Source organism: Eucalyptus grandis, chromosome 3 (genome assembly GCF_016545825.1).
Source record: "Eucalyptus grandis isolate ANBG69807.140 chromosome 3, ASM1654582v1, whole genome shotgun sequence".
Taxonomy (NCBI): domain Eukaryota; kingdom Viridiplantae; phylum Streptophyta; class Magnoliopsida; order Myrtales; family Myrtaceae; genus Eucalyptus; species Eucalyptus grandis.
Genome location: NC_052614.1, coordinates 36,268,378 through 36,293,799, shown reverse-complemented (window position 1 = coordinate 36,293,799; position 25,422 = coordinate 36,268,378). Strand labels below are relative to the sequence as shown.

At 38.9% G+C, this 25,422-nt stretch overlaps 1 pseudogene; it reads right to left on the bottom strand.

Moving 5' to 3' along the window:
* LOC104430582 overlaps window positions 1–22,569 on the bottom strand; it is a 25,182-nt pseudogene extending 2,613 nt beyond the window's left edge.
* Between the last annotated feature and the right edge of the window lie 2,853 nt (window positions 22,570–25,422).

Below are 25,422 nucleotides of genomic sequence, written 5' to 3'. Positions count from 1 at the left end.
ACAATCCCACCGCCGCTTGAAGGATTGGTCACGAGTCCCGGCGTTGTTGGAGAAATCTTCGTGAAGTGTTTTGAAGTTGACAAAACGTTTCCATCAGTCTAATGCGAAGGTCGGCGGACTACGTTGGTTAAAGTGCGAAGACTTCCGGACAGCTTGAGACTCAAGACTCAAAGTCTATCCTCATTGTGAGTCTCTAATCCGTTGAAGAAAGGTTATCCGACTGGATGTTTTGTTCAGGATTTAATCTTATCATCTAGAGAAGATCTCGTGGTTGGAGAAGACATATAAGAATCCTTTGATTGATCAAGATTGATTCAATGACTGAAGATTCGATGATTGTCTAAATATTATTGGAAGGTTCTACTTATGGAAACCGAGATCCATTGTATGGGCGAACAGGATTGATGGGCTATCAACACGTTCCTTTAATAGCTCGAACAATCTTCCTAATTGATTCCATCCAACGGGTAGATTGGAGGAATTCCTTTGGTAAGTGCCAACGGGTATGATGGCATAAAGGAGTATATAAGGAAGACGTTCTTAGTTGTTCGAGGTGTGCGCGATAGAAGAATTCCAAAGTCTCGAAGCTCCTATTTGTTTAGATAAATCTTTTGAGTGAATACTTGTATACAAAGAGAGTCTATATTTGTGAAAGACCTTGAGGAGGTGTGGTAAAATATCTACACTTTGTGAAATCAAGGCAAAGCTATGCTTGTAACTTCTCTTTTGATCATAGTGAAATCCAGCCCGGTGGGGGTGTCGGTGCGGAAGAGTGGACGTAGGCTTGGAATAAGCCGAACCACTATAAATCCTGTGTTCAATTTTCTCTTCCTCACTCTCTCTATCTCAATCGTATTTCATTTTGTTAATTAAGAGAGAATTTACTTTCTATCATATGTTAAGAATCGCTTCTGTATATCGATAAATTGTTTGGGCACCTATTCACCCCCCTCTAGGTACTCATACTAGCAATATCAATTGGTATCAGAGCCCGTGTACTCACTTTGTTTGAAGTGTTTTACTTTAGAGTTAAAGATCCATGGCTAGTATGCTAGCACCGGGGCGATGGAAGGGCAAAGTAATACCGGATCACCCTACTTTGATGGAAAGGATTACAACATCTCGGAAGAACAAGATGAAAGCTTTCCTACGATCAAAGGATCCTCCGGAATGGGATGTTGTAGAAAAGGAATTACTCCTACCACTTTGCATCGAGTCTCGAAAGAGGAAAAGAAACTGAAGAAACCAGCGGAATGTCTCGGAAGAAATAATCAAGAGACAAACACTCGATGCAAAAGCAATTTACTCCTATATTGTGCTTTATCACCAACTGAATATAATAGAATATCTTCTTGTGGTACAGCAAAGAAGTTTGGGACAGATTGCATATCACCTATGAAGGAACAGATCGAGTGAAGGAAACAAGAATCAACATTCTTCTCGGTCAATATGAAGCCTTCATAATGAAACCGGGAGAATCCATATCGACATGTTTAGTCGTTTTTACGGATATTGTGAATGGTCTTGAAAATCAAGGTCAACCAACTTCTGATCCCATGAAGGTAAACAAGCTACTTTGCGTGGACTCTCCGGGATTGGAATCACATAAAGACTTCGATAAGAGAGACGCAGAGAATCATGCCACTATCTCGTCGATGAGCCGATTGGAACTCTTCAGTCTATGAAGTGGAAAGGATCAATGAAGATGAAGATCAAAAGGTAAGAAATCAATTGCATTAAAATCAAATGATGATTCTGATGATACGATTCTGAAGATGATATGGACGATGAGGAGCTTGCTCTCATGATAAGAAGATTCAGAAAACTAAATAGAAAAGGAAGAAGGTTCAACTCAAAGAAACAAAGCTTTCAAAGACAGCGGACCAAGTCTGTTGATGATGAGGAACCAAATAAAGATGTAGTCTGCTTTGAATGAAAGAAAAAGGGACACATCGTACCAACTGTCCCTCTTCGAAGAAGAAGAGAGGAAAAGCTGAAAATTTCGAAAAGCTCTCAAAGCCGAAACCGGGTGATACTGAGTGTGAAGAAAGTGATAATGAATATGCCAATCTATGTCGATGGCACACCGGACTGCACTGATCAAGCTCGGGATCGGACTCGGACAAAGTGAATTTGAGGCAAGTGATTTTAAAATTCCTGTCAAAGTTTCTAAATATATTGATGAACTATGCTTTAGTCTTAAGACTTCTCTCAAAAGAATTTCTGAACTGAAAAAAAAAACTCAGCTCTAAAACAAAATGAAAATGTTTTAGCAGAAGAGTTAAAAGTCTAGACTTGTCTGTTTCCAATATTAAAGAAAATGAAGATAATCTTTTAAAAGAAAATGCTTTTTTAAAAACAGATTTATCAAATATATCAAAGAAATTTTCTATAGGGTCTGAAAAACTTGAGAAAATTCTTTCAGCACAAAGACCTTACTTCAATAAGTCTCGGTCTAGGTATGACAGAAGAAACAATCCCTTGATTGCTTTTCCTAAAGTAAAAGAAAGAATTAAGAAAAGACTCTCGAGTGAGGTTTACAAAAATCACTTCAAGAAAGTTTTTGTAAAACCCGTGGCGAAAATGCTCTCGATGTTCTAAGTGCAACAGTCCGGATCACTTTGAAAAAGAGTGTCCTATGGTATGGAAACCTGTTAAGATAGTATTGGCTAATACTTTTTTATCTTACTAACACCAAAGGACCCAAGAAAATTTGGGTACCAAAGAAAGCTTGAGACTTTATTTTAAATGCAGGTCTCCGTCAAGAAATAGGTAAAGTGGTATCTTGACAGTAGATGCTCAAGACACATGACAGGAGACTCAAATTGCTTTATAAAGATTGCTCAAGTAAATGGTGGAAAAGTTTCATTTGGAGGAAACAGCAAAAGAAGTATTGTGGGATTTGGAACTGTGAAAATTGGAACTCTCACAATAAGTAATGTTTCCTTAGTGGAAGGACTCAATTACAATCTTCTCAGCATTAGTCAATTGTGTGATACTGGTTTCAAGATCTTCTTTCAAGAAGGAACATGTTACGGAATCGAGTAAAGACTCTACTCGATCTTTCATGGGTCGAAGACATGGAAATATCTATCTCTTTTGGATGTGAAACCAAATGAATCGCAATGCCTTATCTCAATTCAAGACGAAGCAAGCTTATGGCACAAAAGCTTGGTCATGTCAACATGAAGCAATTAGCCAAAATTTCTTCAAAACAGCTTGTTCGAGGACTACCCATTGCCATACCAAAGACTGATTCATGCACTCCATGTATTCTGGAAAGCATGTAAGAAATTCTTTTAAGCCAATTAATTATATCTCTACTAATCATGTACTACGCTTGCTGCATATGGATCTCTTCGGACCAACCAGAACTCAAAGTATTGGGGTAAGAAGTATTGCCTAGTAATTGTTCATGATTACTCCGTTTACTTGGGTATATTTCCTTGCAAGTAAGTCGAAACCTTTTCGTATTTTGAAAAATTTGCTAAAATGGTTCAAAATGAAAAGGGATGTGTTATATCTTGTATAAGAACGAGATCATGGAGGTGAATTTGAAAATCAAGATTTTACAAAATTCTCGTGATGAATCTGGCGTAAGCATGTGTTTTCCTCTCCATATACTCCTCAGCAAAATGGAGTTGTGGAAAGAAAGAACAGATCTCTTCAAGAAATGGCTAGAACTCTTTTAATTGAAAGTAAAATTTCTTCTCGATTTTGGGAATGTTTGTTTCAACAGCATGCTATATCATCAATAGAGTCTTCTTAAGATCTATTCTTCGAAAACCCCTTATGAGTTATTCAAAGATAAGAAGCCTATTGTTTCATACTTTCATGTATTCGGGTGCAAATGTTTCATATTGAAAAAATGCAAAGATCGAGTTGGTAAGTTTGAAGAAAGATCGAAGAAGGTATCTTCCTTGGATATTCTACTTCAAGCAAAGCCTACGAGTCTATAACAAGAAGAGCGGGTCTGTGGAGGAGTCAATGAATGTCAAATTTCAAGACTCAACGCAAGATGAATCAAGTCGACTCATCAAGAAGAGTCTCAACCTCAGAACCCTCCAAAGTCTACAACTCAAGAAGCATCTCGGACTGGAAAACCAGCTTCAAGATGTTCGTGAAGATCTAAACAAAGAAATAGATCATCAACCGACAAATCAACGAGTAACTGGAAGCATAAGTCTAGTCATCCCAAAGATCTTATAATCGGCGAAATTAATGAAGGAATTCGCACAGATCCAAAAGGCGAGAAGAGTCTAGTCTTTGTGGCCCTCGTTTCTGAAATTGAACCAAAGAGCATAGAAGAAGCTTTATCGATGAAAGCTGGATTGAAGCTATGCAAGAAGAGCTCGAGACGATTCAGCATAAATGATGTGCAAATTGACATCCAAACCAAAAGGTAAAACTTATTGGAGCTAAATGGGTTTTCGAAACAAGATGAACGAGAAAGGAAAAGTCGTACGAAATAAAGCAAGACTCGTGGCCAAGGGATATACGCAAGAAGAAGGAATAGACTATGATGAGACTTACGCTCCGGTGGCAAGGTTAGAAGCTATTCGACTATTACTTGCGTTTGCTTGTTATAAGAATTTCAGGTTATTCCAAATGGACGTCAAAAGCGCCTTCCTAAATGGATTTATCCATGAGGAAGTTTATGTGGAACAACCACCAGGGTTTGAAGACCCAAAGAAGCCAGACTCAGTCTTCGAGAAAAAGGCTTTGTATGGTTTGAAGCAAGCACCTCGGGCTTGGTACGATTACATTGAGTAAGTTTTTAATTCAAAATGGTTTTGTCAAAGGTAAAGTAGATACGACCTTATTTATCAAGAAGGAAAACAAAAGTTTCTTACTTGTTCAAATATATGTGGATGACATTATTTTCGGATCCTCTAATGAGAATCTCAGGCAAGAAATTTTCTAAGTCTATGCGGGATGAATTTGAAATGAGTATGATGGGAGAATTAACATTTTTTCTTGGTCTTCAAGTAAAACAATTGGAGGAAGGAACTTTTATTTATCAAGAAAAATATGCTAATGATCTTGTCAAAAGGTTTGGACTGGAAAAGTGCAAAAAGGTCGACATTCCAATGTCAAGTTCTTTAAAGATAGACAAAGATGAAGAAGGCAAGAAAGTTGATCAAAAGCTGTACGGGAGCATTATTGGATCACTTCTTTATCTTACGCTTCTAGACACGATATTTTGTTGAGTGTTTGCATCTATGCTAGGTTTCAATCGAGATCCTAGAATCTCATCTCGGTGCTGCGAAACGCATCATTAAATACGTCGCTTCATCATCAAGCATTGGTCTTTGGTATCCTAAGAAGGGAGACTTTAATCTTAAGGATATTCGACGCAAATCTGGCCGGTTGCGAGTTGATAGAAAGAGCACTTGGGGAACTTGCCGGTTGCTTGGAAGCAGGGACAGTGTCTTGGTTTTCAAGGAAACAAAGCACTGTGTCTCTTTCAACAACAGAAGCAGAGTATGTAGCTCTTGGAAGCTGCTGTTCGCAAATTCTATGGATAAAACAACAGCTAAGAGACTTTGAAATTGAAGACTCATGCACGGAGATTAATTGCGACAACACCAGCGCTATCAACCTCACCAAAAATCCAATTCTCCACTCAAGAGCAAAGCATATAGAGATTCGACATCACTTTATAAGAGACCATGTTCAAAATGGAGATGTTTCAATTCAATTTGTTGACTCAAAGAATCAATCGGATATATTCACAAAGCCTTTGGAGAAAAATCAATTTGAGTCTATACGGTCCAGACTCAACATTTTGAGATATGAGGATATCAAAGTCTAAAGACTTTCGACTCGGCCAACAAGACTTTATCTACCGTCTTGGCTCGACCTTCGGACTTGTAAGTCTTTCTCTCTCCAATCTTATCTTGAAAAGGTACGATCATCGATTTGTGTTTAAATTGCTGCTATATTTAATTAACATAAATATTGCATCGATTCATTTTCAAAAGGGAAGTTATTTTGAAATAACTATTTTTGCGGATAAAGACAGTTATTTTGAAAAGGCATATTTTTATTTCCTTTGTGACGGTTTGTTTACTCTTCTTTTTAACCGATTGTGCACTGTCGATTTCTCTTCACTTTTCTATTCACTTTTCTCTCAAAAACCCTAGAAAGCATCGATCCTCAATTCCCGTTTGTCTTCTTCGCTCAATCTTCAAAAGTTTTCATCTTTTCGGGAAAGTCAAGCAAGGAATCTTCCAAACACCGAGAAAGATGTCATCTTCACGAAAGTCCTCAAGAATCGCAAGTAGGGGACCACAGAGAATGAGTCAGGGGCCTACGCACTTCGATCTTACTAAAGATGAAGTTACTCCAGATCAGCAACCGAGCCCACAACATTCTCAGCAGCGTCAGTCTCCTCCATCTAGTCCTCAAGGCGGTGTTCAACAGCATCAAGAAGAAATAATTGAGGATGCAGACCCCGTAAGAGTTCAAAAGCCCGCTTTTATTTACAAGCTATATCGTGCCTTAAAAGGAATTCGTACTCCTTTGAACTATGTTGATGAGTTTCTTAGAGACAAAGGATATAGGAACGAATATATCTTTCTGCGAAAAATGAAAAGTTTGGGAATCGCTCGTGAAGGGGTGGCTGAGGAAACCCTTGCGAATATCCCAAGTGATCCTCGTGACTGAGGATCGAATCCAGTAGATGGGAATGACGATGACAATCTGTTCAGTCTATTTCAACCGAAAATGGGTATTGCGGCTGAAATTCAAGGAAAAAGGGGAGATTTGTTCAGATCAAAGGAACAAAAGGATCTGTACTCGAAATTGCTTTGAAGCGTGGGGTAATAAACCCTAGGAGTGTGGACTTTGATTTTCTGGATGCTTTGTGAAAGTGAACTTGAGGAAAAGTTCGATTATCTTCAACTTGAAAAGTTTTGCTCGACTCAACGAGGCTTATACTGAATTGACTGCATATTTCTATTCAAATCTTAGCTTTTTGGATGCGAATAGATTCTCCTTGATGTTAGAGAACAAGACTATGTTGTGGATATGAATATCTTTGGCGGATGTGTTAGAAGTTGAGAGAGGCGAGATATCAACCAATCAAAGTTTCCATTGCTTGGGCTACACTTGAACTGGTGAAGGACAGGAGAACAGATGAGAAGATCACCTACTCACGGATGAATGCATTCAACATCTTGCTTCACAAGATTGTGATCAATTGCCTTCGGCTGAAATCAACTTCCAAAACTAATGTTTCAAGTTCTGAGGCAAAGTTGATGTATGCCATCCTCTGTGGTAAGAAGTTTTCTCTCCCTCATACTGTTATGTTTCACATGTATAGAGCAGTGATGAAGGACAGAGGTCAACTCCCTTACCCAAGCCTTGTTACGAAGTTATTCGGACATCCGAATATTCAGCCTCCGCAAAATCTTTTTGTGTTCGATCATGCGATCATATGGTGGTAGGACTGAAAATGGTGACCAAAATGCATCTGAAGGAACTGAGCAAGGAATTGGAGAAATTCAAGGAGAAGACTCCTACCAAATCTCATCAATTCTCTTCTGCTGCTAAGAGAAAAGGGAAGGAGCCCATGGCTGCTTCATCAAAGAAAAGAAGAGCTCTCCTCGTTGAGGATGAAGATGATGACGAAGACATCACCATCTCGCAATGGCTTTGAGGAATTTAGGTCGTCTGTTCCACGAAAGAATCGGAACAAAAGACGAAAGAAGCGAGAGGAGAAGGAAGAAGAAGAAAGAGAAGCAAAGCAAGAAGCGAGAGAAAGAAAGACCTGAAGAAGAAAGAAGAGAAGAAGGAGAACCCGAGGAAATCTCTTCTCCACTGTAGGCATGGAAACGGGGGAGATCGGGAGAAAGGAGTGACGTCTTCATATCTGATGCAAGTGAAGGAGCCGGGCCGCTCGCTCGCTGCACCCCGAAGATGTTTATGCATCTCAGTTTCCAGAAGAAGGTCATGAAGTGTCATCACCAAATCTGCAAGACTATGCTGATCTACCATCTTCTCGCATCGATCGAGCCGAAGCAAGTACTCGACGATAATGGAGCAGATTTTCGTAGAATCATGGATCTTCTCTTGGAGATGAAAGGTCAGATTTATGCCTTGGGATGCGAAGTTCAAAGTTTGAAGAATGAAAGTCAAGCTTCTTCCTGTTCATTGAATGATAAGATGCAAGCCCTCTCTATTCGAATCGGGCCAATGCCAAGAGTGAGGAGGTTGTACAGTGAAGGAAGACTTTAAAAGGCTTGGAAGGCATCGTTCGATCTATGGAAGATTTCCAGCTTGTCCGCATTCCCAAGACTTCATCTCATCCTTTTTAATGATGACAAAAAGGGGAGAGATGCATGATTTGATCAAAAAACTTTCAATCATTTTTAACTTTTTGTTGGATTGTGTTGTTGTTTAACTATTTTTGACGACTTTGACTTTGTTTTGTGTCTCGGATGAGATTTGAACTAGACTTAGACTTGACTGCTTCTACTAACAAGTATTGATATCTTATGGATGGTTTATTATATACTAGACTAACCTATTTTCTGTGGTTGATTCTAGTGTTAATCTTTTAGCCATTCATCTCTATAAGATATGCATATGTGTTTGAGAAATGTTTTGTAGGTCAAAGTTATCCAAATCTGCAGGAAGGTTTTGTCACCATCAAAAAGGGGGAGATTGTTGGAGAAATCTTCGTGAAGTGTTTTGAAGTTGACAAAACATTTCCATCGAGTCTAGTCCAAGGTCGCGGACTCATTGGTTAAAGTCTGAAGACTTCCGGACAGCCGAGTTAAGACTCAAAGTCTATCCTCATTGACGATCTCTAATCCGTTGAAGAAAGGTTATCCAGAATTGGATGTTTTGTTCAGATTTAATCTTATCATCTGGAGAAGATCTCGTGGTTGGAGAAGACATATAAGAATCCTTTGATTGATCAAGATTGATTCAATGACTGAAGATTCGATGATTGTCTAAATATTATTGGAAGGTTCTACTTATGGAAACCGAGATCCCGATTGTATGGGCGAACGGGATTGATGGGCTATCAACACGTTCCTTTAATAGCTCGAACAATCTTCCTAATTGATTCCGTCCAACGGGTAGATTGGAGGAATTCATTTGGTAAGTGCCAACGGGTATGATGGCATAAAGGAGTATATAAGGAAGACGTTCTTAGTTGTTCGAGGTGTGCGCGATAGAAGAATTCCAAAGTCTGAAGCTCCTATTTGTTTAGATAAATCTTTTTAGCGAATACTTGTATACAAAAGAGAGTCTATATTTGTGAAAGACCTTGAGAAGGTGTGGTAAAACATCTACACTGTGGAATCAAGGCAAAGCTGTGCTGTAACTTCTTTTGATCATAGTGAAATCCAGCCGGTGGGGCCGGTGCGGAAGAGTGGACGTAGGCTTGGAATAAGCCGAACCACTATAAATCCTGTGTTCAATTTTCTCTTCATCACTCTCTCTATCTCAATCGTATTTCATTTTGTTAATTAAGAGAGAATTTACTTTCTATCATATGTTAAGAATCGCTTCCGTATATCGATAAATTGTTTAGGCACCTATTCACCCCCTCTAGGTACTCATACTAGCAATATCAGGCGTCACTCCTGCTGAGTCAACAGAAGAAACATAAACCAGCGAAGGAAATTAAAATGACAATAATAGCTCTTGTTGTACAAATACTAAATGCACTGGCCGAAAAAGGAACTAAGTGAATAAAAGGGTAAATGCTTTTGGTCCTTAGTCCTATCCACAAGAATAACAACATAAATTATTTTACCATAGACAAAGAACTGAAGGTTTTCATGGCATTGACATATTTACTGAGGTGATCACCCAAGAGTAGCATTATCCTCACATGAATCCTCAAGTTGGCGTAGAACTCATCTTTATACTTTCGATGTGGCAAACAGCGACAGATCCGAGTGAACCTATGGCTCCTAAAAGAACGAAGATGGATTCAAAACAAGAAAGGCAGGTTCCTATGGACTAGGATGATCCTATACCGAGATCCCATTAAATTGATTATCCCTACCTGAAATTTGATTCAAAACAGCTAAATTTGCAGCATTGGGCATAGAAGTTTGAATAGTGTGTTCGAGACTAAAATCTATACTTCTTGCTTTCGACGATCAAATTAATCTCATAGTATCTTATCCAAGTTGATTGGCGAAATAAGTGATTACAACGGCACCTTTAAATCATAGATGGGTGCATCCAGAGTTATTTGCTTGTGCTTTGATAGGTTAGGTTAAAACGTAACAAACCAGTTGAAGTTGCAATCTAAGGAACAGACAACGAGATTTACCTCTGTACAACAAAGACTCTGATATTGCTAGTATAAACACCTAGAGGGGGGGTGAATAAGCGCACAAACAATTTGTCCCAAATACGGAAGTAATTCTTAACAAATTGAAATACGATCAAGATAGAGAGAGAGAAATTTGAACACAGGATTTATAGTGGTTCGGCTTATTCCAAGCCTACGTCCACTCTTCCGCACTGACAGCCCACCGGCTGGATTTCACTATGATCAAAAGAGAAGTTACAGCACAGCTTTGCCTTGATTCCACAAAGTGTAGATGTTCTACCACACCTCCTCAAGGTCTCTCACAAATATAGACTCTCTTTTGTGTACAAGTATTCGCTCAAAGGATTTATCTAAACAAATAGGAGCTTCGGACTTTGGAATTCTTCTATCGTGCACACCTCGAACAACTAAGAACGTCTTCCTTATATACTCCTTTATGCCATCATACCCGTTGGCACTTACCAAATGAATTCCTCCAATCTACCCGTTGGACGGAATCAATTAGGAAGATTGTTCGAGCTATTAAAGGAACGTGTTGATAGCCCATCAATCATGTTCGCCCATACAATCAGGATCTCGGTTTCCATAAGTAGAACCTTCCAATAATATTTAGACAATCATCGAATCTTCAGTCATTGAATCAATTTTGATCAATCAAAGGATTCTTATACGTCTTCTCCAGCCATGAGATCTTCTCCAGATGATAAGGTTAAATCCTGAACAAAACATCCAGTTCTTGATAACCTTTCTACAACGGATTAGAGACTGTCAATGAGGATAGACTTTGAGTCTTGAGTCTCGGCTGTCCGGAAGTCTTCGGACTTTAACTAACGTAGTCCGCACCTTCGTACTAGACTAATGGAAACGTTTTGTCAACTTCAAAACACTTTCACCGAGATTTCTCCAACAATCTCCCTTTTGATGGTGACAAAACCTTCCTGCAGATTTGGATAACTTTGACCCGCAAAACATTTCTCAAACACATATGCATATCTTATAGAAATAAATGGCTAATAGAATAACACTAGAATCTCGCAACTACAGAAAATAGGTTAGTCCAAAAGATATGATTAAGTCATTCATAAGATATCAATATTGATTAATAGAAGCAAAGTCAAGTCCAAGTCTAGGCAGTTCTTATCCGCACACAAAACAAAGTCAAACAGGTTCAAACCATAAACCTCAAAACAATCCAACAAAAAGTTTAATGAATGAAAAGTTTTTGAATAAAATCTTGCATCTCTCCCCCTTTTTGTCATCATTAAAGAGGATGAGATGAAGTTAAGATTGCTTGGGAACGCGGACAAGCTGGATATCTTCCATAGACCAACGATGCCTTCCAGCCTTTTAAAGTCTTCCTTCACCCTGTACAACCTCCTCACTCTTTGCATTGGCCTGATTCTCGAATAGAGAGGGCTTGCATCTTATCATTCAATGAACAGAAGAAGCTTGACTTTCATTCTTCAAGCTTTGAACTTCGCATCCCAAGGCATAAATCTGACCTTTCATCTCCAAGAGAATATCCATGATTCTCGCGAAAATCTGCTCCATTATCGGAGTCGAGTACTTGCTTCGCTCGATCGATGGAGTAAAAGCGTACGATGGTGGATCGATAATCTCGCAGGTTTGGCAATGAAGCTTCATGACCTTCCTCCGGAAATTGAGATGCATAAACATCTTCTGGGTCTGCAGACGAGCGACTGACTCCTTCACTTGCATTAGGATATGAAGACGTCACTCCTTTCTCCTGATCTCCCCCGTTTCCATGCCTACGGTGGAGAAGAGATTTCCTCAGGTTCTCCTTCTTCTCTTCTTTCTTCTTCTTCAGTCTTTCTTCCTCTCGCTTCTTGCTCTGCTTCTCTTTCTTCTTCTTCCTTCTCCTCTCGCTTCTCTTTCTTCTTCTTCCTTCTCCTCTCGCTTCTTTCGTCTTCCGATTCTTTCGAGGAACAGACGACTTAAATTCTTCAAAGCCATTGCAGAGATGGTGATGTCTTCATCATCATCTTCATCCTCAATGAGGAGAGCTCTTCTTCTCTTTGATGGAGCAGCCATGGGCTCCTTCCTTTTTCTCTTAGCAGATAAGAGAATTGATGAGATTTGGCAGGAGTCTTCTCCTTGTATTTCTCAATTCCTTGCTCGGTTCCTTCCGACGCATTTTGGTCACCATTTTCAGTCCTACCACCATATGATCGCATGATCGAACACAAAAGATTTGTGGAGGCTGAATATTCAGATGTCTGAATAACTTCAGTAACAAGGCTTGGGTAAGGGAGTTGACCTCTGTCCTTCATCACCGCTCTATACATGTGAAACATAACAGTATGAGGGAGAGAAAACTTCTTTCCACAGAGGATGGCATACATCAACTTTGCCTCAGAGCTTGAAACATCAGTTTTGGAAGTTGATTTCAGCCGAAGGCAATTGATCACAATTTTGTGAAGCAAGATGTTGAATGCATTCATCCTTGAGTAGGTGATCTTCTCATCCGTTCTCCTGTCTTTCACCAGTTCAAGTGTGGCCCGAGCAATGGAAACTTTGATTGGTTGATATCTGCCTCTCTCAACTTCTAACACATCTCGCCAAAGATATTCATATCCACAACATAGTCTTGTTCTTTGACGCTGAAGAAGAATCTATTCGCATCTAAAAAGCTAAGATTTGAATAGAAATATGCAGTCAATTCAAATAAGCCTCGCTTGAGTCAAAGCGAGAACTTTTCAAGTTGAAGATAATTGAACTTTTCCCTCAAGTTCACTTTCACAAAGATCCAGAAAATCAAAGTCCACACTCCTAGGTTTATTACCCCACGCTTCAGCAATTTTGAGTACAGATCCTTTTGTTCCTTTGATCTGAACAAATCTCCCCATTTTTCCTTGAATTTCAGCCGCAATACCCATTTTCAATTGAAATAGACTGAACAGATTGTCATCGTCATTCCCATCTACAGATTCGGTCCCCGGGCCACGAGGATCACTTGGGATATTCGCAAGAGTTTCCTCACCACCCCTTTACGAGCGATTCCCAAACTTTCCATTTTTCGCAAAAGATATATTTGTTCCTATATCCTTTGTCTCTAAGAAACTCATCAACATAGTTCAAAGGAGTACGAATTTCTTTTAAGGCACGATATAGCTTGTAAATAAAAGCGGGCTTTTGAACTCTTACGGGATCTCGCATCATCGATGATTTCTTCCCGATGCTGATAAACAACGCCTTGAGGACTAGATGGTGGAGAATGACGCCGCTGAGAATGTTGTGGGCTCGGTTGCTGATCCGGAGTAACTTCATCTTCGCAAGATCGAAGTGCGTAGGCCCTCACTCATTCTCTGGGTCCCCTACTTGCGATTCTTGAGGACTTTCGCGAAGATGACATCTTTCTCGGTGTTTGGAAGATTCCTTGCTTGACTTTCCCAAAAGATGACAACTTTTGAAGATTGAGCGAAGAAGACAAACGGGAGTGGAGGATCGATGCTTTCTAGGGTTTTTGAGAGAAAAGTGAATAGAAAAGTGAAGAGAAATCGACGTGCTCGTTCGGTTAAAAAAAGGGTAAACGAACCATCACAAAGGAAATAAAAATATGCCTTTTCAAAATAACTGTCTTTATCCGCAAAATAGCTATTTCAAAAATAACTTCCCTTTTGAAAATGAATCGATGCAATTTTTTACGTTAATTAAATATAGCAACAATTTAAACAAGTCTCGATGATCGTACCTTTTCAAGATAAGATTGAGAGAAAAAGACTTACAGTGCCCAAGGTCGAGCCAAGACTATTGATAAAGTCTTGTAAGCTCCGAGTCCGAAAGTCTTTAGACTTTGATATCCTCATACTTCAAAATGTTGAGTCTAGACCGAATAGACTCAAATTGATTTTTCTCCAAAGGCTTTGTGAGTATATCAGCCATTGATTCTTTGAGTCAACAAATTGAATTGAAACATCTCCATTTTGAACATGATCTCTAATAAAGTGATGTCGAATCTCTATATGCTTTGCTCTTGAATGGAGAATTGGATTTTTGGTGAGGTTGATAGCGCTGGTGTTGTCGCAATTAATCTCCATGCATGAGTCTTCAATTTCAAAATCTCTTAGCTGTTGTTTTATCCATAGAATTTGCGAACAGCAGCTTCCAAGAGCTACATACTCTGCTTCTGTTGTTGAAAGAGACACAAAGTGCTTTGTTTCCTTGAAAACCAAGACACCGTTTCGTTTCCAAGCAACCGGCAAGTTCCCAAGTGCTCTTTCTATCAACTCGCAACCGGCCAGATCTCGCGTCTCGAATATCCCAAAGTTTAAAGTCTCCTTCTTAGGATACCAAAGACCCATGCTTGATGATGAAGCGACGTATTTAATGATGCGTTTCGCAAGACCGAGATGACATTCTCTAGGATCCGATTGAAACCTAGCACAGATGCAAACACTCAACAAAATATCAGGTCTAGAGGCGTAAGATAAAGAAGTGATCCAATAATGCCCTGTACATGCTTTTGATCAACTTTCTTCCGTTCTTCATCTTTGTCTATCTTTAAAGAACTTGACATTGGTATGTCGGTCTTTTTGCACTTTTCCAGTCCAAACCTTTTGACAAGATCATTAACATATTTTTCTTGATAAATAAAAGTCCCTTCCTTCAATTGTTTTACTTGAAGACCAAGAAAGAATGTTAACTCTCCCATCATACTCATTTCAAACTCATCCCGCATAGACTTTGAAAATTTCTTGCACAAACTTTCATTAGAGGATCCAAAATAATATCATCCACATATATTTGAACAAGTAAGAAACTTTTGTTTTCCTTCTTGATAAATAAAGTCGTATCTACTTTACCTTTGACAAAACTATTTTGTATTAGGAACTTACTTAATCTATCGTACCAAGCCCGAGGTGCTTGCTTTAATCCATACAAAGCCTTTTTCAGTCTAAAGACTGAGTCTGGCTTCTTTGGGTCTTCAAACCCTGATGGTTGTTCCACATAAACTTCCTCATGGATAAATCCATTTAGGAAGGCGCTTTTGACGTCCATTTGGAATAACCTGAAATTCTTATAACAAGCAAACGCAAGTAATAGTCGAATAGCTTCTAACCTTGCCACCGGAGCGTAAGTCTCATCATAGTCTATTCCTTCTTCTTGCGTATATCCCTTGGCCACGAGTCTTGCTTTATTTCGTACGACTTTTCCTTTCTCGTTCATCTTGTTTCAAAACCCATTTAGCTCCAATAACAGTTTTACCTTTTTGGTTTGGATGTCAATTCCTGGACATCATTTATGCTGAACTGTCTGAGCTCTTCTTGCATAGCTTCAATCCAACTTTCATCGATAAAGCTTCTTCTATGCTCTTTGGTTCAATTTCGAAACGAGTGCCACAAAGACTAGACTCTTCTCGCCTTTTGGATCTGTGCGAATACCTTCATTCATTTCGCCAATTATCGATCTTTGGGATGACTGGACTTATGCTTCCAGTTACTTGTTGATTTGTCTGATTGATGATCTCTCTCTTTGTTTGAATCTTCACGAACATCCTTATTCTGGTTTTCCAGAGTCTGAGATGCTTCTTGAGTTGTAAGCTTTGGAAGATCTGGAGCAGGTTCAGACTCTTCTTGATGAGTCTGACTTGATTCATCTTGTGTTGAGTCTTGAAATTTGACATTCATTGACTCCTCCACAGACTGGCTCTTCTTGTTATAGACTCTGAAGGCTTTGCTTGATGTAGAATATCCAAGGAAGATACCTTCATTTGATCTTTCTTCAAACTTACCAACTCGATCTTTTGCATTTTTCAGTATAAAACATTTGCAACCAAATACATGAAAGTATGAAACAATAGGCTTCTTTTCTTTGAATAACTCATAAGGGGTTTTCTCAAGAATAGATCTTAAGAAGACTCTATTGATGATATAGCATGCTGTTGAAATAGCTTCAGCCCAAAATCGAGAATAAATTTTACTTTCAATTAAAAGAGTTCTAGCCATTTCTTGAAGAGATTTGTTCTTTCTTTCCACAACTCCATTTTGCTTAGGAGTATATGGAGAGGAGAACACATGCTTAAAGCCGATTCATCATAGAATTTTGTAAAATCTTGATTTTCAAATTCACCTCCATGATCTGTTCTTATACTAGAGATAACACATCCTTTTTCATTTTGAACCTTTTTAGCAAATTTTTCAAAATACAAAAAGGTTTCGGACTTACTTGAAAGGAAATATACCCAAGTAAAACGGGAGTAATCATCAACAATTACTAGGCAATACTTCTTACCCCCAATACTCTGAGTTCTAGTTGGTCCGAAGAGATCCATATGCAGCAACCGTAGTACATGATTAGTAGAGACATGATTTATTGGCTTAAAAAATTTCTTACCTCGTTTCCCGGAATACATGGAGTGCATGAATCAGTCTTTTGGTATGGCAATTTGGGTAGACCTCGAACAAGCTGCTTTGATGAGATTTTGGCTAATTGCTTCATGTTGACATGACCAAGCTTTTTGTGCCATAAGCTTGCTTCGTCTTGAATTGAGATAAGGCATTGCGATTCATTTGGTTTCACATCCGTAAGATAGATATTTCCATGTCTTCGACCCATGAAAGACTCGAGTAGAGTCTTTACCGATTCTAGAACATGTTCCTTCTTGAAAGAAGATCTTGAAACCAAAAGTATCACACAATTGACTAATGCTTTGAGAAGATTGTAATTGAGTCCTTCCACTAAGGAAACATTACTTATTGTGAGAGTACCAATTTTCACGGTTCCAAATCCCACAATACTTCCTTTGTTGTTTCCTCCAAATGAAACTTTTCCACCATTTACTTGAGCAAGCTTTATAAAACAATTTGAGTCTCCTGTCATGTGTCTTGAGCATCCGCTGTCACGATACCACTTTACCTGTTTCTTGACGGAGACCCGCATTTAAAATAAAGTCTCAAGCTTTCTTTGGTACCCAAATTTTCTTGGGTCCTTTGGTGTTAGTAAGATAAACAGTATTAGCCCATACTTTCTTAACAGGTTTCCATACCTTAGGACACTCTTTTTCAAAGTGATCCTGACTGTTGCACTTAGAACATCCGAGAGCATTTCTACCTACGGGTTTTACAAAACTTTCTTGAATTGATTTTTATAAACCTCACTCGAAAGCCTTTTCTTAATTCTTTCTTTTACTTTAGGAAAATCAATCAAGGGAATTGTTTCTTCTCATACCTAGACCAGACTTATTGAAGTAAGGTCTTTGTGCTGAAAGAATTTTCTCAAGTTTTTCAGACTCTATAGAAAATTTCTTTGATATATTTGATAAGTTTGTTTTTAAAAAGGCATTTTCTTTTAAAAGATTTTCTTCATTTTCTTTAAGATTGAAAATAGACAAGTCTAGACTTTTAACTTTTTCTGCTAAAACATTTTCCTTTTGTTTTAGAGCTGAGTTTTCTTTTTTCAGTTTGGAAATTCTTTTGAGAGAAGTCTTAAGACTAAAACATAGTTCATCAATATATTTAGAAACTTTGACAGGAATTTTAAAATTACTTGCCTCAAATTCACTGTCCTAAGTCTGATCCCGAATCCGATCCAGTCCGAGTCCGATTGTGCCATCAAACATAGATTGACATATTCATTATCACTTTCTTCACACTCGCATCACCTGTGCTCAGCTTTGAGAGCTTTTCGAAATTTTTCAGCTTTTCCTCTCTTCTTCTTCGAAGAGGACAGTTGGTCCGATGTGTCCCTTTTTCTTGCATTCAAAGCAGAGTACATCTTTATTTGGTTCCTCATCATCGATGACTTGGTCTGCTATCTTTGAAAGCTTTGTTTCTTTGAGTTGAACCTTCTTCCTTTTCTATTTAGTTTTCTGAATCTTCTTATCATGAGAGCAAGCTCCTCATCGTCCATATCATCTTCGTAATCAGTATCATCATAATCATCATTTGATTTTAATGCAATGGATTTCTTACCTTTTGGATCTTCATCTTCATTGATCCTTTCCACTTCATAGACTCAAGAGTTCCAATCAGCTCGTCAACGATAGTGGCATAATTCTCTCGCATCTCTCTTATCGAAGTCTTTATGTGATTCCAATCCCCGGAGAGTCCACGCAAAGAGCTTGTTTACCTTCATGGGATCAGAAGTTGGTTGACCTTGATTTTCAAGACCATTTACAATATCTCGTAAAACGACTAAACATGTCGATATCGATTCTCCCGGTTTCATTCAAGGCTTCGTATTGACCAAGAAGAATGTTGATTCTGTTTCCTTCACTCGATTTGTTCCTTCATAGGTGATATGCAATCTATCCCAAACTTCTTTTGCTGTACCACAAGAAGATATTCTATTATACTCGTTGGTGATAAAGCACAATATAAGGAGTAAATTGCTTTTGCATCGAGTGTTTGTCTCTTGGTTATTTCTTCCCGAGACATTCCGCTGGTTTCTTCAGCTTTCTTTTCCTCTTTTAGAGACTCGATGCGGGTAGGAGTAATTCCTTTTCTACAACGTCCCATTCCAAATGATCCTTTGATCATAGGAAAGCTTTCATCTTGTTCTTCCAGATGTTGTAATCCTTTCCATCAAAATAGGGTGGTCTGGTATTGCTTTGCCCTTCCATCAGCCCTGGTGCTAGCATACTAGCCATGGATCTTTTACTATGAAGTAAAACACTTCAAATAAAGTAAGTACACAGGCTTTGATACCAATTGATATTGCTAGTATAAACACCTAGAGGGGGGGTGAATAGGCGCACAAACAATTTGTCCCAAATACGAAAGTAATTCTTAACAAATTGAAATACGATCAAGATAGAGAGAGAGAAATTTGACCACAGGATTTATAGTGGTTCGGCTTATTCCAAGCCTACGTCCACTCTTCCGCACTAACAGCCCACCGGCTGGATTTCACTATGATCAAAAGAGAAGTTACAGCACAGCTTTGCCTTGATTCCACAAAGTGTAGATGTTCTACCACACCTCCTCAAGGTCTCTCACAAATATAGACTCTCTTTTGTGTACAAGTATTCGCTCAAAGGATTTATCTAAACAAATAGGAGCTTCAGACTTTGGAATTCTTCTATCGTGCACTCCTCGAACAACTAAGAACGTCTTCCTTATATACTCATTTATGCCATCATACCCGTTGGCACTTACCAAAGGAATTCCTCCAATCTACCCGTTGGACGGAATCAATTAGGAAGATTGTTCGAGCTATTAAAGGAACGTGTTGATAACCCATCAATCATGTTCGCCCATACAATCAGGATCTCGGTTTCCATAAGTAGAACCTTCCAATAATATTTAGACAATCATCGAATCTTCAGTCATTGAATCAATTTTGATCAATCAAAGGATTCTTATACGTCTTCTCCAGCCACGAGATCTTCTCCAGATGATAAGGTTAAATCTGAACAAAACATCCAGCTTGGATAACCTTTCTACAACGGATTAGAGACTATCAATGAGGATAGACTTTGAGTCTTGAGTCTGGCTGTCCGGAAGTCTTCGACTTTAACTACCGTAGTCTGCGACCTTCGACTAGACTAATGGAAACGTTTTGTCAACTTCAAAACACTTTCACTGAGATTTCTCCAACAGACACCAACAGTTGCAGTGAGATGATTGATGTAGCTTGCTGATGGGAACGACATACTAGAGGCTTTAGCATACAGGGGGCTCATGTCTGCACCAGAGGTCACAAAGAACCATCAAATCACTTTCCAATCTCCAATTCCATTTCCTCCACTCGCTCTCATCCATATCCAGGCGCTTTGTCACCTATTTCCTCCAATACATGTAAGTAATAATCAGGCGTAACGCAGCAAACATATTGCTCATCTGGGCTTCTTCTACCAAACTCACTTAATGATAGTTCAAAGCAGCTACTTGGATTTATTTCATACATTTTGACATCATGTTTCCTTATCTATTAGAAGGAAAGTTTTTACAGCGGAAGTGGATTATTCTGTAGTTTGGCAAGATAACGTAGCAAGATAATCATATCCAGTCTATCAAGACACTATAAATGATTCTTTTTCCCTTAACTTTTGCAAACACGAAAGTAGCTCCCAGTAAAAGCTCATTTGCAACAACCTGCTTCACTAACTTACCCAATTTAAGGAGGCTGATTATGCAGGATCTAGATGATTCAATCTCACAAAACAATGACTACAGAATCAATAAATGCAGATCAGATATTGTTAAGTTTACCTCCTCGTTGTTATCATCCTGCGGCGCGAAGTACCGATTCCCCTGACTATTAACTGTAGGATTGGAGCTCCCTCCAACAGCATATATCTTCCACCGAGTGTAGTCATTGTTCACAACATGAAAGTACCCAAACCGGCACCGTGGCATACTCTCCTTTAGCTCTTCACCAAAGTGGTTGAACGCAACAGTCACTTGCATCCCTGAGTTAGCCGTGAAATCATCACTGTGACCCAACCTCATCACCTTATCGTGGTGGGTGAACATGTTGCTGGATATTGTGACTGCTGTAGATCCTTCAGTGACATCAATCAGACCGTCTGTGCAATCCGACAGGAAACAATGGTCAATCCAGATTTTTGATGAAGCTAAGACGGATATCGTCGCCGTCTGATCTTCCCCTCTCGGTAACTTCAGAGGGGCTAATCCGGATCTTGGCATTCCCAGAAGGCTTGCAATGGTGAATGTGCACATTGTGGATGATGATGTTGGTGACGTCATAAATGATCAAACAACCGAGACCTGTTATATGCACGTTGGCTCCTCGGCCATCAATGGTCTTGAAACTGCTGATGAGAAGCTCTTTCCTGAGATTGATTACCATATTACCTAGGTGGAAAATCAGAAAAATGTTGAACCAGTTTAGCAGGTTTAGCAGGTATGTCAAACTTTGTCCAGATGATTTCATCTTATCTAAATTTCTCTATGCCTAAATAAGCTACCTTGTCTATACGAAATTGAGTTTCATATTCCTGTTTCGCTGAGGGAAATTTCGCACTGCGCCCCGAGTCCCCACGTTATCCAAGTAACTTTTCGTAGTATTTGATATTAACCCAACGTCTACCGTCCTAAGTACTTGATCTTTCTCTTTTCTTTTGATTGAGTGTAAGTACTTGATGTAAACATAGAAAACGGAGCACATAATAGACAAATTCCGCAGAAGCATGCACTTGTATAAATGACATGGGTGTGCTCGATTGTGGATGATTTCGCCAGTTTACTACCAGAGAAGATGATCCAGAGTGGTCCGGCTTGGACAACACCGTAGCGGAGCGTGCCAGGGGGCGGGTTCTCTGGGTCCGGGTCGGATGGGTCTGTCACAACGTAGACATTGCCGCCCCTGCCTCCCAGGGCCTCACGGCCGAACCCGATCGCGCAGTCAGCTAGGTGCTCGCGGTTCGATTCCCAGTTCGGGTCGCACCGCCAGCAGTCATCTATTGGATTGCCCGTCAAGCATTGGTCCCTGACTTGGACTGCAAGGAGCTGCCTTCTGATGACGGATTCGTTCACCCTCCTGCACGAAATTGTCTTGCCTTCAGATTCCAAGGGCTAATTTGAAATTTAATATCTTCCGCCAAGTCTAAATTGAAATGCAAAGAAGACAGCAATATTATTTCTACCAACGGTAGTATTTTATGTGACAGTGATACCACGAGCACGTTCCTATCACCGCGTCAATGACATTCTCTCATAATGCTGAGTTTTGAATATTGAAACCTAAATATAGAGTAATATCTCGTCAGCATGACATGTTAGCACACAAAAATCACAGCTATTCAATGATTGCCAAATGGGCAAGGGTCACGAGTCGCCAAGTGTTCTGCCCATCAACGCTTGTCATATGATTATCCCACAAACGTGGTACCTAGAATGCACCCAAAATTCGGGAGAAAACAAACCAAATGGAAATTGGCCGGTTGGTTTGCCAGCACTTTTTTTGGTTCCTTTCTTCTCTCTCTCCCTCTCTCTCTCTCTCTCTCTCTCTCTCTCTCTCTCTCTCTCTCTCTCTCTCTCTCTCTCTCTCTCTTTTGGACTTCAGTTTCTGTACTTCAGAGATAAACTAATTACCGGTTCACATCGTGGACGACAGCTTGCGGATCGGAATGCTGATGTGGGTGGACCAAGATTTTAGAAGAAGAAGAGGAAGAAGTTGCATTGAGATTGAGTGCATGAAGAGAGAACGGACAGGATAAAAGGACAATGCAGGACCAAGTAATACGAAGCATTCTCGAAGGTACAACAGCTCTTGACTCCTCCGCTGGCTCGGTCCTTTCGGGTTCTTCCCTTCAAAGAAAAGACTCGATAATCAGTAAAGTGAGGTTGAGTATGTAGCTTGCGATGAGAGTGGTTTGTGCATATATAATGAGTGAAAAGAAGTGGAGAAAGAATAACAAAGGATTTCTGAATAAAGTGCATGTTTCTATTTTTATATATTTTTTGGCTTTTTGGCGAGAGGAGATTACGGGAGACGGCGATTCTTTTCATGAAAATCGAAGCATTGTATATATTCTTCTTTTGTGATCATCTTGTTAGGAGATGATAAATTGCTTTCTTTACCCTCTTTTGATCGAGCTGACGAAAGTTTGTTAGGATTAAAAAAGGAAGAAAATCTCTCAGTTTTTTCTTTAATATCATAACTTTGATTTAATTTCCTTTTCTTTTGAGGCTGGTCATCCGCCGCTAAACTTTGCTCTGGCCTCTGCACATTGCATCTTCCTTTCCTTCACAGGACCAATAAGGAAGAATGACCATCTAGGGTTTTATAATCTCTCTCTCTCTCTCTCTCTCTCTCTCTCTCTCTCTCTCTCTCTCTCTCTCTCTCTCTCTCTCTCTATGGAATCCTAGTCGGATAAAGATGATATATCCTTTGTTTCTTCTCATAAAACTTTGCTTTAGGTAAAATATCAGCTGCCTCCCCCACTTAGGATGAGAAATCAGACTTTTTGCTCCCAAATATAACCTTGTCAGAAAAACTTATTTTATATGGTGCTTTTTTAAAGTTTAAGATTTTGTTAATGGTATCCAATATCCACTCTAGATAATTAAGATTCCCCCTTCTAATTTTGTTGGCTTTGTTGCCTTGTCGGTCTTTTGATGGTATCTAGTATTTATCTTGATATGTTTGTCGTCTAAGAGGCATTTTGTATCGGGTGCTGATGAAATATAGGTATAGACAATAGTTGAATTAGATCCCATCTTCACTAGTGAATACACACAAGCTTGGATATGTACACGATATGTAAAAATACTAGAAGTGGAACTTTTCTTAGGAAGTTGTTCTAGGTGGATGGAAGAGGTTCGAACTTTAGGGCATGTTTGTTTGAGTAAATTAGTTTTCCGCGAACTTGTTTTATGAACTTTCATGCATATGGCTTGTTGCAAATAATTAGTAAGCAGGGGAAAATATTTTCTTTGAAAATGAGATTTTTTTCTGAAAGAAACACACTCTTAACACTGAAAACTTGTAATGAAGGTAGAATTAAATAATTGACCCCATTTGTCTATGGATACAATGTTTGTAAAATAAGTAACTGAAGATAGTTTGGGAAGAAAAAGATCTTGATCTCTTGAAAGTTCTCTTTGTTTTGAGTAATAGCAGAGACAAAGTTAAATTAAGTTTTGCAAAAAGACAATGTCTTGCATAAATTCATAGATACTTAAATTATTAATTAAGTCATCATCGACCTTATTAGTCCAGAGCTTATGATTGATAAGTCTAAAGCTATCACTAATCTTCTTATTATGGTATTTATGATTGATAATACTAGCCTATTGGCCCTGCTTTGCTCAAAGATATCGTAAGATTGTTATGCTCTCACTTTGAATTTAAAGTAAAACATAACTTTTGAAAAAAAAAAATCGTTCTTCTCATTGGTTTGCTAATCTTAGAATTGACAAACGCTTAGATATTAGTTTCTTTTCATTACCTCCTATAAAGTTACTTCATTTTTTATTACGTGATAAAATAGAAGTAATAGATTCACAACTTTCAATTTTGTCATTTAGTTTAGTCTTTTTTCATGTAAGAAAAAAAAATTGAGTACGCGAGATTTGATGTTACTATGGGTTCTTTTAGGACGCTATTAGCACGGGAGTAATTCGATTTTCAAGGCGGACATTAGATATATACATAGAAAACGATTGATGTACTCAAAAGTCACGAAGTTTCTTTTAGTTAATCATTTAATAAGTGGTCCAATAACCCCCGCACCAGATGTGATTCTCATAGGATAAAATCCCGCTATCAAAGGAGGCACTAACTTTGAAGACCTAAGCAGCTACTCCGGGGCCCGTGTAAAGGTTCGGTCTTCTGTCATTATTGGGTCGGAGAGAGGCCCCAAATTTCAAACCTTGGAAAGATAGAAGCTGGAGGGGCACAAAAAAAAGGTAACGAATGCAACTTTAGCAAACAACTTTTGTGACATCGATCTGAGCCCCATTCTCCTCCCTTTCGCCTCAGACTCCTCCAATCTCTGATCCTGTATATCCATGTCCGACGCAGCCCAATTAAAGTGGGGCAAAGCCATTTTCATTGGGTGATTTGTGAGAAAGTTTCAAAGAAATCTGACCCCGCGATTCCCATCAATGTCCGGAGATTCTGTTGTCTCTTTCGTCGCTAATCATGGTGCCACATCCTATTCACAAGAACAAGAGCATGACATGACCATTCTTTCATCAAAGGATGCAACCTTAACATAATCAAAAATTCAGCTAATATCAATATATATACATCCATATATATATATATATACATATATGATACAAAAAAGGCATTTGGTTAAAACATCAGAGTTTTTATAAACAACCAAACTAATATATATATATCTCCACCAAAACTGACTCACAATCTTATCAACTATATATAACTCATACCAAAAAGTCCCTGTTACAAAAGTCCTCCCAAAAACGGACGCTCATGCCGACTTGTAGCTCGCTGAAAAATCTAAAAAATAAGTAGATGAAAAGAGTGAGCTACCATGGCTCCGCAAGTAACATATTTTTTCTAAACGGATTGAGAAATCACTATGCACATTTAAAACAAAACCATAACTCGCTTTAACACAATATATTCATAAATCAACTACCAAAATACCAATGATCTAATACATTGGTCAATCTCATAAAAGCATGTGTTAATGGTCTATTCCACTAATTAATCCCATGAAA